The following is a 17,601-nucleotide window of genomic DNA, read 5'->3' on the forward strand; positions in this document are numbered from 1 at the left end:
CTGAAGGTTTTAAGTAGATGCTATTTATTATTTTAAGGAAGACTCCATTTATTCCTATGCTTTCTAGTGTGTTTAATAGGAATGGGTGTTGCACTTTGTCAAAAGCTTTTTCTGCATCTATGGAGATGATCATGTGGTTGCTGTTAGTTTTGGTGTTAATATGGTCAATCATGCTGATAGTTTTCCTAATATTGAACCAGTCCTGCATTCTTGGTATAAAACCTACCTGGTCATAGTTTAGTACTCTTGTGATAAGTTGGTGTAATCTATTTGCTAATATTTTGATTAAAATTTTTGCATCTATATTCATTAGGGAAATTGGTCTATAATTTTCTTTCTCTGTTTTAACTCTTCCTGGTTTAGGTATCAGCACCACATTTGTATCATAAAAAGAATTTTCCCAAATAGTCTATATAGTATTGGAATTAATTGTTCTTTAAATGTTTCATAGAATTCAATTGTAAATCCATCTGGCCCTAGAGATTTTTCCTAGGGAGTTCATCAATGGCTTGTTCAAGTTCTTTCTCCATGGAGTTTGAATGCAGATTGAAGCATGCTATTTGCTATTTTTTTTCTTCTGTTGCATTTTGTTTCCTCTTTCTGGTTGTTCCTCCTCTTGGTGCTAATTATTACTTACAACATCACTAATGTGAAAATATGTTTAATAAGAATGTATAGGTATAGCCTATATCAGATTGCCCACCATCTTGGGGAGGGAGAGAGAGAAAAATTTAAAACTCAAAAGCTTATGGAAGTGATTGCTGATAATTCAAAATAAATTAATTTTAAAAAAAAGGGAAAAGAGAAGGAAAAAAAAGAGGATATTAATAGCACCTAACTCCCAGGCTGCTGTGAAGATAAAATGAGATAGTATTTGCAAATCTTAAAGTATTCTATGAATGTTAGATTTTATTATTTTATTATTATACAACAATACAGAATAATAATGTTGTTATTATTATTATGCTCTGATTTTATGATAATCTGGCTCAGAATCACCTAATTTTTCCCATCTCTTCAGGATAATAAAACTATTTTACTATGAAAGGAAAATAAGATTGACAAAAGAATGATCAATTTAATTCAATTTATAAACATTTGTTGTGTATTGACATCCTGATAGATTCTAGGAAATCAAAGGCCAAAAAAGAGAACAGTCAATCATTGTCCTCAAACAGTTTACATTCTACTGCAAGACTACAACGTATACAAAGATAAATAAATACAAACCAATTTAAGCAAGAGAATGCTGGATATTTACAACATATTTACATTGGGAGAAGGAAAAAAAAAAGGAAAAAATATTGTCAAGAACATTTCTCAGAATTGCTTACCAGTTTGAAATCCTTTCCCTGACTTGGGGAAGAGAGGCATATTGCTGAAATTAGGGTTCATCCAAAGTAATTCTTAGTTGGGGGGGAGGGGAAATTTAAAATTTAAAAAAGAAAGTTTCATTTAATAATGAATTTCAAATACTAAAATCTTCTCAAAGTTTGTAGGATATTTTGTTCAATCACTAATTCAAGATGGTTTCTTTTTTAATCGATTTATAGATTTTCTGGAGCTGGAAGAGATATGATAGAATATGTAGGCCAGTTGTCTCACTTTGAAGACAAGGTAATTGAACCCCAAAGAAGTGAAGGTCACACGCTTAATTAGTGGCAGAGCTGGTAGTGGAATTCAAGTTTATTGTCTATCTCAGTTCAATGCTTTTTTCCATGTTGCCTCTCAGCTTTCCCATCTTTAATGAAACTTAGAAGTAGAAGGTCAAAGAAAGTTCACTAGTTACTCCTGGAACATTTTGAAAAATTTCTCTGAGGTCATAATGGTATTCATGAGGCTCTGAATATCTCAGCTGGCACCAATTCAATTGATAATGGTGACCAGTAAGAATAGGATATAAAGATGGGAGACAATGGACTTGAATTCCTACCGGAAAATGCACTGGCAAAGGTCCAGAACAGAATTCCCTGACTCTTAGAGTTTCAAGAATTTGCCCAGAATTAGCCCCAGGAAGTTCCATAATCTGATTTTTGGATGTTTTTTTTAGACAAAAATAAACAAGTACTTGTATGTGTTACATACAGTCGTTCCAATGGAAGGGGGATAACAGATAATTTGCTGCAGTTTCTTTCCCTCTAACCGTATGAGAGAGGGTGAAATCTGAATGGTAAGCTTATGGGATGTTAAATTGTTTCAGTATTCTCTTAAATGCTTTTGAAAATTCACTACTTGAATTTAAAATATAATATAATTAAGGTGGCAATCCTATTTATGTGATATTTCATTGCTAAAAAGAGCAATAATCTGGCCTTGCTTAGATTTCTTTTTTCCCTTCCTTTTTTTTCTTTCCTGACCTTTAATTTCTTTTAGTTAGTCAGACCTTATGACCACTAGGTCTGTTACAATTTCACTAGTGTGCAAAGAAAAGAAAAAAAATGCATTTGTTAAATATTTTCTCTCTACATTCCCTGAAATTAAGAAGTACCAGTATGAATGTTTGAATATATCCTTGTTTTTTGTAAAAAGTTGAAGAGTTCACATTAAAGTCTTTTAAAATGTGTTTTAATCACAGTTGTAATATGCTGATGTAGTGTAGGAAATGCTAGTGTAAGGACTCCTAATATGCATAGTTGCCAATTTGCAATAATCAACTTGGTGATGAGATTCTTTCTTCCTTTACCTGAGTGGTACATTTTCATTTAAATTAACTTGTAGATCCGGTTGATTTCAATTTGTGACCTAGAGGTCAATAGATATTGGGTATTATGACCCTATATGTAAATCTTCAAAGAACATTTGTATAATGAGAAATGATAACTAGTTATACTTAAGTATAATGATTTTCCTCTTTGCAATTTAGAACTACTGTTGTATCAGTTTCAGTTTTATAGCCTTAATATGTCCAGCAGTTAGGACATATTGCTACTAGACCTAGTTATGAAGATGATCTCTGGAATTACTATGAAAATGAATAATGCATACATATATGTATTGAATGCAATGTCACCTTTGCATATTCACTTTTTAAAATAACTGCAATATTGTTGACTTACTAATAACCTAATAACTATGTCTTCAATGCAAACTTGAGGACTTTCCCTAGAATTACACTTTAAGTTTCTATTTAATGTTCAAGTTTTCTATTTCCAATCATTAAAGAAAAAGAGAGAGAGAGAGAGAGAGAGAGAGAGAGAGAGAGAGAGAGAGAGAATTTACCACAATGTCTAAATGCTTTAAATGCTTGCTTCTCAGGGTGAAATAAGTCATTACACTATACTCATATCCTCAAAGCTTTTTATTGCCTACTTTATATAATGAAAAAGTATAATTCTAGGTCAGAATCTACCATTACCCAATTAAATATGCACAAATTCTACATGCTCTAATGTTTCTCAATTAAAAGTTTTACCTGGAATATAGGTTCAGTTAAATTTTTCTCTTAAGGGACCAGGGACATCTTTAATACTAATTTAGATTTTGGGGCCTAGTCCAAGAACCCTCATTTTACAGATGAGAAAACTGAAATACAGAGAAATTATGACTTGACCATAGAAGTTAAATGAGGCAAGTAGTTAAATCAATGAGTCTGTTTCAGAATGGTTTGAATCATGTGATCATGTATGATCATATGACACTAGAACAAATTTTGATAGAAGAGTTTTCTTTTTTAAAAAGCTATGCAAAGCATCCCTGAAAGCAATTTGGAATTATGCTAGGAAATGGCTAACTGAAGAGCTTCTGTATAAACAAAACTAACATACCCAGGATAAGAAGGGAAGCAATTGAATGAGAAAAATCTTTGTATCAGTTTTCTCTGATAAGTTTGTTATACAAGACATATAATGATAATCATTAATTACCAAAAAATAAGTAGTCAAAGAATAAGAACAGAGGATTCTGAAAAGAATTGAAAACTAGTAACAACCATATGAAAGACAGCTCTAAATCATTAATAACAAGAAAAATACAAATCTAAGTCACTCTGAGGTTTTGCCTTGCAAACTGCCAAAAATAACAATATCTCAAGATGTGGGGTTGTTGTTATTGTTTGTCCTTCATTCTCTAAGAGGACCATGACATCAAGAAGGTGATGCCATGACTTGCAAGTGAATTGGAGGGCAGTGCAAAATCACCAGCCTCACTTTCTCCTCTGGAGCCATCTGGGTCCAGTGACAGGATAAAGATCAGGACGACTAGAGATGGCCCTGGATGCAGTGAGAGACCTTGGCCTTTTAAAGCTTAAGGTCTTTCTCAGGTCTCAGTTGGACGGTGTTGGAAGGGATGAAGGAAGACAGATACAGTAGTGCATTATTGATAAAGCTGTGAATTATTGAAGGATTATGGAAATCTAGTGTTTAAAATGTTTTTATTACCCTCTGACCCAGAGAGCTCAATACTAAGTTTACTTCCCAAGGAGGCCATTGATAAAAAGAAAATCCCCATATAAATCAAAACATGTCTAGTAATACTTTCTGTAATAACAAAAATTGGAAAAGAAATAGATGTCTGTAGACTGTAGAATGGCTAAACAAATTGTGGTACATGAACGTAAAGAGATATTACTGTGTCATAGGAAATGACATATACAGACAAAGATGGAAAGATTTTCATTATATGATGCAGAGTGTTGCAAGCAAAGCCAGAAAACAATATCTATATATATATATATATACACATATATATATATTTATATATATATAATCATTACAACAATGGAAATGGGAAAAGCAAACACACACACACACACACACACACATACCCAAATCAAAAGTGAATCAAAATTATAAAGAATTATCATGGCTTTATAGGAGTGGGAAATCTACAAGTGTACATTGTACATCTTTTCAGACATTTTATGTGTTGATCAGTTACGCTAATTTTCCTTTTTTTTTTGGATTGGCTTTTTAAAAAAAATATATATATATATATATATATTTATTACCTTCAATGGCCCTTTGAGAGGAAGTAGAAGAAGAATACTGGGGGCTGGGGGAAACTATGATGTTATGAAAGTAACAAAAGATATCAATAAAAAGTCATTTTAGAAATCAACAAAAGTATATGAATGGTTAATATTGCTAATGCTGATTTTAAACCAGATAGAATTCAATTCTTCTATCCCTGAGCTAGTTCTCTTCATTTTTATGACTTAGGTCTTGTGATCAAATTGTGTCAGAGATATTATTGCTTTAAAGAAATTATACTGTAAAGTATAGAAGAATCTTTTGTTACTCTCATTAGGAGATAGTGGACACAGACAGCCTAAAATACCAGCAATGAGTTGTGGGTTCTTAAACAATTCTATTGCTCGTCTTTCAAATCCCAAACTCAGTATTCTATTCCATAACCTGAGCTTGAAAAATCATTTGTCTTGCTTTAAGAAGGTAGTCAGACTCTTCTCCTGAATAAATGTATAGGAAGTCAGTATCATAATATAGAATTGCTATAGTACAATTTAGCACCAGTTTTATTGTTATACTTAATGCTTTATATAGGGAAATTGTTCTAAAATATGTAGAGCAAAAGTATTTATAAAAGTTCTTTGATACACAAATGAATACATTTTACTATTAGAACTTATAAACAAACACATTTTCTTTTCAAGAGTTTAAAACCACAAAGTATGGTGCCTTTGACGGGAAAAATATGAAATATCAGAAAACCGAAGAATGGCAAAGGAAAGATTGTTCTCCCATGAGGTGGTTCACAATATATAATATAATGCCATTATCTGTTGGATTTACTGAACATCTCTTAGCATGAGACTCCTGAATAAATGACAAAATGGTATAATCGTAAATAATTATTTAAAATGATTTCAAGTAACATCTGATTATAATTAGTAAAGAGTCTAGAAACAATAAAAATGGGGAGAAAAAGGCAGACAAGTAAAAGGGGGCTAACCATTGAAGGCTCAATCTTGGGATTTTGCACAGGGGATACATGTGGATTCTTGAGGAAGCCCTGGTTCCCAAAATCCATGATAACAGGAATCAAGAGACTCAACTTATCAAATCAGAGCATATGCAGGTGTTCTCTGACTGTTTCCTGATTTCTTACTGTGTGGTGACAAAAAAATAATTTTGTTTGGCTACTAAGTCTGAACTGAGAATTCATTAAAACAAAACAAAACAAAACAAAAGATCCTAATGGGGAAACTTGCTGTGAAGTATAAAAATCACTTTCCACTTTCTGGAGGGCTACTCAAGGGGTGCCCTTCCCCTCCCACTGGTCTGATCCATGAACACATGGGCTCTTAGGTAAGGGTATGTCCCAGTTGGGGATGCATCCTGTTTGTGTCTTTTTTCGTTTGGTATAGGACCTTGAGAGACTTCAAAAAGTGGAAGGATTGATGGTCCAGAATGCGAATCCATACCAGATTTGTTAGCCCAAAGACCAACTTGCCTTCTTACCCTAGCCCAGCAGGGGATCAACCTGGTAGCCAAGATGCCTTGGTTTCCTACTGCAAAGGAGAAGCTTGTGCAGTTTCTATGTAACATTTAGAAGTGAATTTTGGGCAAACTATGTGTAGCAATCTTTTTAAAGTCTGAGATACCTCTTTTCAGAGGTTGATGTGGTTTAGAAGAGAGAATGTGTTGTAGTCATAGGGGGTATTTTTGTACTTTGGTTCTTGCTGTATCTTTTTAGCAAATATTCACTTGTTAAAGCTAATTGGTTTATAATCATTGGCAATAGATATGGAGATTTAGCAACACCTTAAGGTAACCCTTGAGCCTTTGGTAGGGAGTATTTACAGCTGTACTCTGCATACCTGATTTGCTAAAGCACAAATAGATTGATAGGGTCATTTTGTGAGTTGGTAAGCATTTATTAAGGCCTACTATGTGCTAGGCTTGCACTGAGCACTGGGGAAAACAAAGAGAGCCAAAAAATAGTCCCTATTCTTAAGGACAACATGCAAACAGGTATGTGTAAACAAGATATATCGAAGAAATTGGGGACAGTCACAGGGGAAAGGGACTAGAATTAAGTAAGTCTAGGAAACTCTTCTTGCTTAAAGCAAGACTTTGCCTGAGACTTGAAGATAACTAGGGAAGCCAAGAGATGGAGATAAGGAAGGAGAGAGTTTCAGGTATTGGGAACATCAGTGAAAATGCTTGGAGTAGGAAGATTAAGTGTTGTGTGCAAGAAAAAGCAAGGAAGCAAGTCACTGGTTTGAAGGGTATGTGGAGAGAAGTAAGGTATAAGAAAAATGGAAAGGTGAGAAGCAGCCCAATTATGAAGTTTTTAAAAAATCAAATAGAATTTTAAATGTGATTTTAAAAGTAATAGGGAGCCCTGGAGTTTATTGTATATAGGGATAATATGATTAGACCTGAGATTTAAGAAGATCAATTTGATAGGTGAGTGGAGGATAGAGAGAAGTGGAGAGAGATTTGAATAAGTCTTCCTATGCACAAAAAGACACAACATAGCAAAACATAATTCTTCACAAGGAATTGTATGCAGTTGATAAAAATGGTGATTTAATTCATCCTACCAATAAAACTATTTTTCTTTAGTTGGATGTACATTCAAAGCACAATGAGGAAGCGACTAAGTCACATCCACGTCAAACTATAATTTTGCAGCATTCATTCATTCATTCATTCATTCATTCAATTAATAGAGACTTCTTGATCTTCTTTTCAAAGTCCTGTGCTAGGTAGTTGGGGAGGGAGTAGGAAGAGGGAAGTAAAAGGTTTAGGTCTTTTATCTCATGGAACTTATAGGCCGGAAGGGTAATAAGACCCAAATGAAAGTAGCTGTAACAGACACTATTACATGATAAGTGCTTTGGGAAAGGTATGAAACCAAGTACTGTGAGAGGTCTGAAAATAAAGTGTCATTGCTGGAGGCATGAAAAGCTGTCAGATAAGAGTAGCTTGCCAAGCTTAGGTGTTTCAAAATCATATTTTACAAAGTACCCAAGGTGGAGCCAATTAAATTTCAGAACAGGTTCATGTCAGAGCAAAAAGTAAATAAATAAATAAAATGAAAGTGAATGCTTATTTTGAATTTTTAATTCTTTAAGTTCATAATGTGACATATTGTGTTTATCAACTATATTTTAACTAGTGATTCTCAAACATTTTTATCTCACGTAGTCCCTAAGGGCTTCCAGTGTCCAAATCTTTACTTAACAATTTTATAAAACTTTGTTGTACCTTAGAGGTGATGCATAATAAGTAAAGTGATGAGTATTTTAGAACTAGAAGGGACTTTAGAAGTTACATAGTTCAAACTATGCATTTATAGATAAGGAAACTGAGGCCCAGAGAGGTTAAGTGATTTGCCAAAGGTGTTGCTAAGCAAAAAGTTCCAGAATTCAATTAGTTGTTATCGGAGATAGAACATTTTGCCTAGCATTTTGTATTCTTTTCGTGTGTGTATGTATGCATGTTTGAACAGGTGTGTATGAATGTTCCTGTCAGTATGTGTTCATTTTAATCTATAGACAACTATAGAATGATTAGTTTAAGATGTGTTACTGTTTGGTCATTCAGTCATTTCCAACTCTACATGACTATGACATGTTACAGCCTTCTATCCTTCACTATCTCCCAAAGTGTGTACAAGTTCATGGTCATTGTTTCCTTGACACTATCTAGCCATCTCATCCTCTTTTGTACCCTTTTCCTTTTGCCTTTGATCTTTCCCAACATCAGGGTCTTTTCCAGCGAGTCCCATCTTCTCATTATGTTGCCAAATATTTAAGCTTCAACTTCAGTATTTGACCTTTCAGTGAACAGTCTGAATTAATTTCTCTAAGTATTGACTGACTTGGTCTCCTTGCTATCCAAGAGACTCTAAGAAGTCTTTTCCAGAACCACAATTCAAAGCATCAGTTCTACAGTATTCAGTTTTCCTTATAAATTCAATTCTCTATTAGTCATACATTGCTCCTAGAAAAAAATCATAGCTTTGAATAAAGTGATCTTTGTCAGCAAGGTGATGTCTCTTTTGTCTAGTATGCTGTCCGGATTTGCCATAGCTCTTCTAATTTCATGGCTACAGTCACCATCTACAATGATCTTTGAGCCCAAGAATATAAAATCGGCCACTGCTTCCATTTCTTCTCTTTCTATTTGCCAGGAAGTGATGGAACCAGTTGCCAAGATCATAGTTTTGTGGGGTTTTTTTTATGTTAAGCCTCAAACCTGCTTTTACACTCTCCTCTTTCATACTTTCTAATTTTTTCTTCATTTTCTGCCATCAGAGTGGTACCATCTGCATACCTGAGATTGTTAATATTTCTTCTGGCAACCTCAATTCTGACTCTTGAATCATCTAGTCTGGCGTTTCACATGATGGGCTCTGCATATAACTTTAATGAACAAGGTGACAGTATACGTCCTTGTCATACTCCTTTTCCAATCTTAAACTAATCAGTTCTTTCACGCTCAGTCCTTCTTGATCTGTGTGCATGTTCCTTAGGAGATAAGTTAGATTAGCTGGTACTGTCATCTCTTTGAGGACTTTCCACAGTTTGTTGTGATTCACACATTCAAAGGTTTTAGTTTAGTCCAGAGGTGGGGAATCCCCTTAATAAGAGGATTATTGTTCTGCAAAGGTTGGATTCAATCAAAAGGCCACGCTTGAGAACCTTGAAGGGCCATATGTGGCCTCAAGGACACAGTTTCCTCACCTCTGTTATAATAAATGAAGTAGACATAGATATTTTTTCGGGAACTCCCTTGCTTTCTCCATAATCCAGTGAATGTTGGCAATTTGGTCTCTAGTTCCCTTGTTTCTTGAAAAACCAGCCTACTCTTTTGGGAATTCTTAGTTCACATATTTCTGAAGGCTAGCTTGTAGAATCTTAAGCATAACCTTGCTGGTATGTGAAAGTAGCATTTGAGCATTCTTTGGCATTGCCCTTCTTTAGGATTGAGACATAAACTGATCTTTTCCAATCCAGCGGCCACCACTGAGTTTTTCAAATGTGATGGCATGTTGGGTACAACACTTTAATAATATCACCTTTCAGGGTTTTTAGATATTTCAGTTGGAGCTCCATAACCTACACTAGCCTTATTGTTAGCAATGTTTCTTAAAGCTCACTTGATTTCATTCTCCAGGATGTCTGACTTTAGAGCAGTAGCCCTACCATCATGGTTATAGGCACTGTTAAGATCTTTCTTGTATTGTTCTTAAGTATATTCTTGCCACTTCATCTTAATTTCTTCTACTTTTGTTAAGTCCTTACCATTTTTGTTTTTTATCATGCCATTTTTGCATGAAACCTTCTCTTGATATCTCTAATTTTCTTGAAAAGCTATCTTGACTTTTTCTATTGTTTTCTTCAATTTCTGTGCATTGCACATTTAAGAAAACCTTATTATCTTACCTCGCTATTCTGTGGAATTCTACTTTCATTTAGGTATATCTTTCCCTTTCTCTTTTCTCTTTCATTTTCCTTCTTTCCTCAGCTATTTGTAAAGCCTCATCAGACAGTCATTTTGCTTTCTTGTTCTTTTTATTTGGAATGTTTTTTGTTGCTGCCTCCCATATGATATCGTGAACCTCTGTCTATAGTTTTTCAGATACTTACTTTACCAGCTCTACTCCCTTAAACCTTTTCACCAGTTCTACTTCATATTCATAAGGGGTCTTATTTAAGTCATATCCATATGTCTGATGGTCTTTCCTGCTTTTTTCAATTTAAGTAAGAATTTTGCAATATTAAGTTTATGATCTGAGCCACAGTCACCTCCAGGTCTTGTTTTAACTGACTGTATAGAGCTTTTTCACCTTTGGTTGCAAAGCATATAATCAATCTGATTTTTATATTGACCATCTGGTGATGCCCATGTCTAGAGTTTCCTTTTGAGTTATTCGAAAAGAGTGTTTGCTATGACCAGCGAATTATCTTGACAAAACTCTATTAATCTTTACTTGCTTCATTTTGTACTCCAGGGCTAAACTTGTCCATCACTCCAATTATCTTTTGATTTCCTATTTAAGCATTCTAATCAGTTATAATGAATGTGTCCTCTTTTTTGGTGTTATTTCTAGAAGATGTTGTAGGTCTTCATAGAACTGATTAACTTTAGCCTCTTTAGCATCAGTGATGTTGAATGGTTTGCCATGGATTTGAACAGATATAATTTTGTCACTTTAGAGATTAAACCTCATCTGTTTTTCTCATCCTTTTATTGACTATGCAAACTATCCTATTTCTTCTGAGGGTTTCTTGCCCACAGTAGTACTTATAGTGATCATCTGAATTAAATAAACCCATTTCTCTGCATGTAAATTCACTGACACTATGATGTTGAGTCTTCCCATCTCCTGTTTGACCAAATACAGTTTACCTTGGTTCATAGATCTTAAGACAGGCAAAAATAAATATTTGTTTATCTGGGCCTTCTCTCCTTTCACTCCTTATTTTTTTCTGCTTTTCTCAATCAAGAGTTATTTTCATGGTGACCATGCACCTAGAAATCCCTAACATGGACCATAAACATATTTTTAGAAAGATACTGAGTTTTTCACTGACTAGGATAACCAAGAAAATTGTAAAGGACAGGAAGGATATTATGTTTCTCTATTTCTTTTTTTCTGCAATCCTTTTATTCCTATAGTCCTTTTCACCAATGAGTGAGTTCCTCCAGAAATCTTTATTTTGAGGAAAGGCCAAAACTAGTCATCTTTTTTTTTTTCTAGACATTACTACAGTGACATGCCGCTCCCCTGTGTGAGGCCAGACTGAACTCAGGAAGATGAGTCTTCTTGACTCCAGGCCCTGCACTCTATCCACTGAAAGGACAGCTTTGTGGTGCAGTGTAATGCAGGATGGTTAATGGGGGTTGGATGATGATTTACAGGGAGCACTTGGGTGTGCAGGACCTGATTAGGTGTGAGAATGTTCATCACTGAACAGAAGGTGCCACTCCTCTTCCCAGAGGAGGTTGGAGATAAGTGCACCTTGAGTTGGAAGGCCATGGTTAAATGGTCAGGTGGGTAGCTCTGTTTCACTTTTCTTCTTCTTTCCAAAGGATGTAGATTAGGCAGGAAACATCATATATAAATATATACTATATATATATACACACACATATATATGTGTGTGTGTGTATGTATATGTATATATGTGTGTGTATATACATATATGTGTGTGTGTATATATATATATATATATATATGAACATAATAGATAAATGGATAGATAGAAAGATACATAGATAGGTAGACAGAATCAACCCTGTATTCCTGGTATAAATCCAACTTTGTCGTAATATATACTCTTCTTGTCTCTACCTATTGTACTGTTGAGTTTAATGTATTTGAAGACTATGTTTTGTGTGTATGTATGTCTGTTCAACCTTCCTTTGCATGATTCAGATGAAAATGAGGTTCATCAGATGCCGGTTTACCTATCCCTGTCACTATATCTCCATACCTATTCATCTCATGTACCCCTATTAGGTGGAACTGTGAGTTCCCTCCCCCTTTTCATCCTTTTCTTCACAGTATAGTCTCTTATCCCTCTCCTTTCTTTCTTTTCCTGAGACTATCAAGACAGTAGAAAATAATCATCAAAACCTCTGTCTGTCTTAACTTTTTACTTTTACTTTTACTTATTTATTTATTTTTAGTGAGGCAATCAGGGTTAAGTGACTTGCCCAAGGTCATACAGCTAGTACATGTCAAGTGTTGGGTCTGAGGCCAGATTTGAACTCAGGTCCTCCTGCCTTCAGGGCCAGTGCTCTATCCACTGCACCACCTACCTGTCCCCTTACTTAACTTTTTTTATGACACTTGAAGACATTGGGGCTCTGGAAAAACACTTGTTTCTCCTTCCCCCAATAGCATGTAAATAATTTATTCAAAGATTTTTCTCTTAAAATTGATTATATATATTTGTCTTTCTATGACTCTCTTGCCTTCTCTACTTCCTTTTCAAGATCTCTACTCATGTCTAACTTTTTTCATTAAGCTTGAAAATCCTCTCTCTATTTTAATAAAGGTCCATTTTTTCCTCTCTCTATAGTATCATACTTAATTTTGCTAAGCTGATTATTCTTGGTTAATGCTTATCTCCCAGGGTTGTTGTGAGGAACAAATAAGAAAATAATTGTTAAAGTGCTTAGAGCAATGACTGGCTCATAGTGAATGCTATATAAATATTAGCCATTATCATCTTCATTATCAGCATTAGCAGAAGTCTCTATCTTTTACCTTTTATAATGTCATTTTCCAAGCTCTCCTCTCTGGTTAAGTGGCAGCTGTCAAATATCATGCAATCCTGACATGGTCCCTTGGTACTTTAACTCTTCCTTTTTAGGTTCAAGCAGGTTTTTTTTTTTCTTTGACCTGGAAACTCTGGATTTGGGCTGCTATTCCCATGGATTTTAAAATTAGCAGATTAGCAGATTTCAGATTATCAGTTCTTTCAGAAGATGGTGGGTGGATTAATCTGTATTTTTTTTGTCATTGTTTTCAGATCATGTAATGATTTTTAGATTATCTTTCCTTGACTTGTTTTCTAGTTCTGTTGTTTTTGATAATATATCTTACATTTTCATCTATTTTCTCAATATTTTAAAATTTAATATTCTTTTTTATGGTTATTTTCCATTGGATATATTCTAGTTTTCAAGGAGTTCTGTTCTTAAGTAAAGTTTACTACCATACGTTCTATCAATTCTCCTTGCCTTTTTTCTTTCTAAGCTATTTTATTGTATAGCTCATTTCATTTTTTCCCCCAAATACTCTTATAGTGCTAGTGGTCAGGGTATTCTTTCTCTGAAGCTCCACTTGGCTTCTTGTGAATTTATTCTCTTCTTTTGGATTTATCTCTTGGGCTTGTCCCACTCTGTGGCATTCCTTCATTTTATCCAGGATTTTCTTCTGTTTCCCCATATCTACCATCTCAGTTTCTAGGCTATTCCGTCTCCATTCCCCTGGATGTTGGGGGGAAGCCCTGCTTATTTCTGAGTACAAAGGCTATTACTAGGCCCCACCTTGTACAATAACTGTCTGACCTTCTCATCTGCTGTGGTTTGGGTCCAAGATATCAGGGGCGGCTTTGAGCATTGGCCGCTTGCACTGGTCAGTCCTTGTGTTCTGTCATAGATATGGTCCCTGAGTTACCCTATTTTGGACACTTCACTGATCTTACTTCTTGTCATCTATGAGACCCCTGAGCAGCCCTGTACTGTACTCATGTCTAGCCCTACCCACTACAGGGGCTAACAATGGGATCCCCTGATTTGCCTACACTGTCCACTATACTGGCCCCCTCTCATACAGTGGGTCTGGATAGTTTTGTACTTTATCTTTTACATACCCCAGCTGGTCTCTCCTCAGCACTTCCATAAGAGTGTGGTCATTGTTTTATGCAGTCCAGGAGTAGATGGAGAGTTTATAATTTATTCTCTTTGTTTTTCTTTATTATTTCTCCTAGTTCAGTTTTAGCACTTCACTATAAGTCAGTCAGCCAATAAACATGTATGAAGTACTTATTATGTGTCAGGCACAGTGCTAAGTATACAAATAGAAATAAAAACAAAGATAGTCTCTGCCCTTAAGGAGCTTATAATCTAATGGGGAAAGATAACACACAAAAAGAAGCTGAAAAGTAGGAGAGGGAAGAGGGGATGAAGAGGTGTCTGGTGTGTGTGTGTGAATATTGGAGAGTTCCAGGGAAGTCCAAAAGCAGTGTAGCTGGTAGGAAATGAGGGGAAAAACCTGCTGACCTCCTCTGTAAATAGATACCCTGGAGCCCATGACCTTGTCCTCTAGTCATAGGGTTCAATTAGAGGGGCCCAGGATACTTATAAGATTTGAGTATTATACAGATTCAATTTTGCAACATAATGAGATTGCCCAATGCTGAGTTTCCTGGGAAAGGAAAGCAGGATGGTGAGCTCCCAAGAAGTCCAAAAGTAGTGTCACATATTTGGGGTATTTTAGGGGATATGAGCTACTAGGTCCTAATATGCCACCATCTTTGTCACCCAATTCTCTCCAATATTTGCTCACATATTTTCCCTCTTCCTCCTTTACTTAAAAAGAAAAGAAATAAAATAAATATTTTCTCCAAATAATCCCCAGCTCCACCTAGTATAGATATGCAGGATTTCTTTTTAAATTTTGTTTTCTCTGCTTTTGTAATAGTAACTATGGCTACCAGCAGAGACTCCTTGGGGGCTTTAAGACCATCAATCAATTTCACAGCTGGAGGCAGAGATAAAAGTTCAGCAATTCCTCATTTGAAGAGGTTCCCTAACATTTTTTTTCCCTATATAATTTGGTTATTGCATTAAGGAATATATTTTGTCTCTCTAAAGCCAAACATATTTTGGCAACATCAGTACAGACAAAGGGTTTAATGAAAGTGCCCTAACTACTATCTTCCCACTAACTGAGGAAGATGAAAATAAGTCAACACCCATTTCTTTTTTGGCCTTCTCCTTGCTTTCTGCTTCTATCATATTCCACTTCTCTCTGGGCTGGAATCTCAAGTCTTGAGTTCAGTGAAGCCATAACAGTGGAATGATCTGGGGCTGCATTAGCTTCCTCTGGCTCTTATATAAAAGTAAAGTGAAGTCCCAAACGAGAACGCCAAACTTTAATAGCTTTTCATTTCATGTGGATTATTTCCTGTTGCCCTTTGCAACACAAAAAAAAAAAAATCAAGACCTATGAAGGAGGTGACCTTACAAAGGTCAAGAGCCTTGTCACCTGCAAGCTAGGGTCAGCTGCCTTATGACCTGGGTAGTTTTTCTTACCATCAACCTCTCTCTCAAATGTTGTGACCTACCACATAATTGGAGATCTTACTGATGTGCATCCTATCCACCCTAGAGATGGAAGGCCTAGTGATGGTTCAGGCCAGTATTATTGCTATTATTATTGTCAATTGTACACTGAGACTCCCTGATACTCCTGGGTTCTTGCTCTGAGTTCTATCTGACAGAATTATTCCTCCTGGATCTTTCAGTTTCAAAGTACTGGGTATTCAAGGGCTCTATATGGTTTTAATCAATTTCAATAAGCATGTATGTATAAGACACCAAGATACAAAAGCAAAGATGACAAGCATTCCCTGCCTTTAACAAGTTTGCATTCTATTGGAGGATACAAAATGTGCACAAGGAAATCAAAAAGGGCTTCCCATAGGAGGTGGCATTTGAGCTGAATGTTGAAGTAAGTTAAGAATGTGACGAGACATGGACTTGGAATCAAGAGAACTAGGACTGAATCTAAGACTGCAGCACTTACTGAGAGTGAGCTTATATGGGAAAATCACTTAAACTATCAGACTCAGGTTCTAAATCTTTAAAATGAAGATGATAATACTTGTGCTTCCTAATCTTAAATTACTCTTGTGAAGACTTCATAATATTTCTTTTTTCTTTTTTTTGGGGGGGGGTGAGGCAATCAGGGTTAAGCAACTTGCCCAGGGTCACATAGCTAATGAGTGTTACATGTATAATATTTCTTATTCTACATGAATGCATCCTATTTATTTGTCCTTACCATCTAGTACAATGCATAGCATATAGTAAGCATTAAATAAATGCTAATTGAATGAATGTAAGGAAAAGTTTTACTATAAGCACTGGGTATAAAATGGAAAAAAAATGAAATAAATGCTGACTATAAGAACCACATATTCTACTGGGAAGATTTCATATCTACATAAGTAATTAAAAGCAAATATATGGAATCTCAAGTTTGTAAGTCTAGGGCATTTTGTATGATGCTGTTTCAGCATGAACCTGATCTGGTGGGGAGAATGATGAGACAGGACTGTGTTTCTTCTTGAGGGCACAGTTGGAGTGTGAGCTTTGGAGAGAGACCCTTTTCCCACATGAAATGAGTGGTTCCACACTCTCTTGGAATTCTGATTCCTAACATATGGAGAAAAAAATGACAGACTTTGGAAGCAGTAGGTATGTAGAGGAAGTCAACTCTACAACACTTCTGTCATTTCTAGCTTGCCTCCTTAGAGATTTCAGGGAATTTCCCCTTGGGATGATAAAGATAAGATTTCATTTTAGTCCTATCTAAAGAGACCATTCACTCTTGAATACTTTTCAGTAAATTCTAATGCGAATAACTTCTCCAGTTTCTGATTGCTTTTTTCATGAATACTTGAGTTTACTTGCTATTGGATATTTGGGATTGCCTTTCGTATAAAATATATATTTGATCAGAAGGCTTGTGATGTAAGCTTGTGGGTAACCTTCTCTGCTCTTAAGCAAAATCAAGTAAATGCAATTATACCCTTAAACCAGCAGAATGTAGGGAAGCAGAACGATATAATTCTACTCTAATACCCCTCAGAGCCTTGAGGAAAGAGTCTCCAGCCTGCTAGCATTCTGGGGATTTCCTGTGCCTCAAACCTCTTCCTCCTACCTCTCCTCCTCCTACCTACTTTACTGTCTCTCCTCAATTTAGATGAACAAGGGGGATTGGGCAGACCAGACCTCTGATCATTACTGTCAATGTTTCCTGTTAACCACATTTAGACAACCCATGTTGACTTACTTATGTACATGGGCATACTTATGTACATGCACATAATGTAAGACAAAATAATAAAAAGTAATTTCAAGTAAATTACCTATAATACAAAGTGAA

At 35.5% G+C, this 17,601-nt stretch overlaps 1 long non-coding RNA gene across 1 annotated transcript in view; it reads left to right on the forward strand.

Annotated features, from left to right (window-relative positions):
* Positions 1–2,097: 2,097 nt before the first annotated feature.
* Positions 2,098–17,601, forward strand: part of LOC114026794 — an 84,198-nt gene continuing 68,694 nt past the window's right edge. Inside the window, exon 1 of the long non-coding RNA XR_003567169.1 lies at positions 2,098–2,170. This is a non-coding gene — a long non-coding RNA (uncharacterized LOC114026794). The remainder of the gene's footprint in view (positions 2,171–17,601) is intronic.

The sequence above is a fragment of the Vombatus ursinus genome, unplaced genomic scaffold (assembly GCF_900497805.2).
Source record: "Vombatus ursinus unplaced genomic scaffold, bare-nosed wombat genome assembly UNPS02014846.1, whole genome shotgun sequence".
Lineage (NCBI taxonomy): Eukaryota > Metazoa > Chordata > Mammalia > Diprotodontia > Vombatidae > Vombatus > Vombatus ursinus.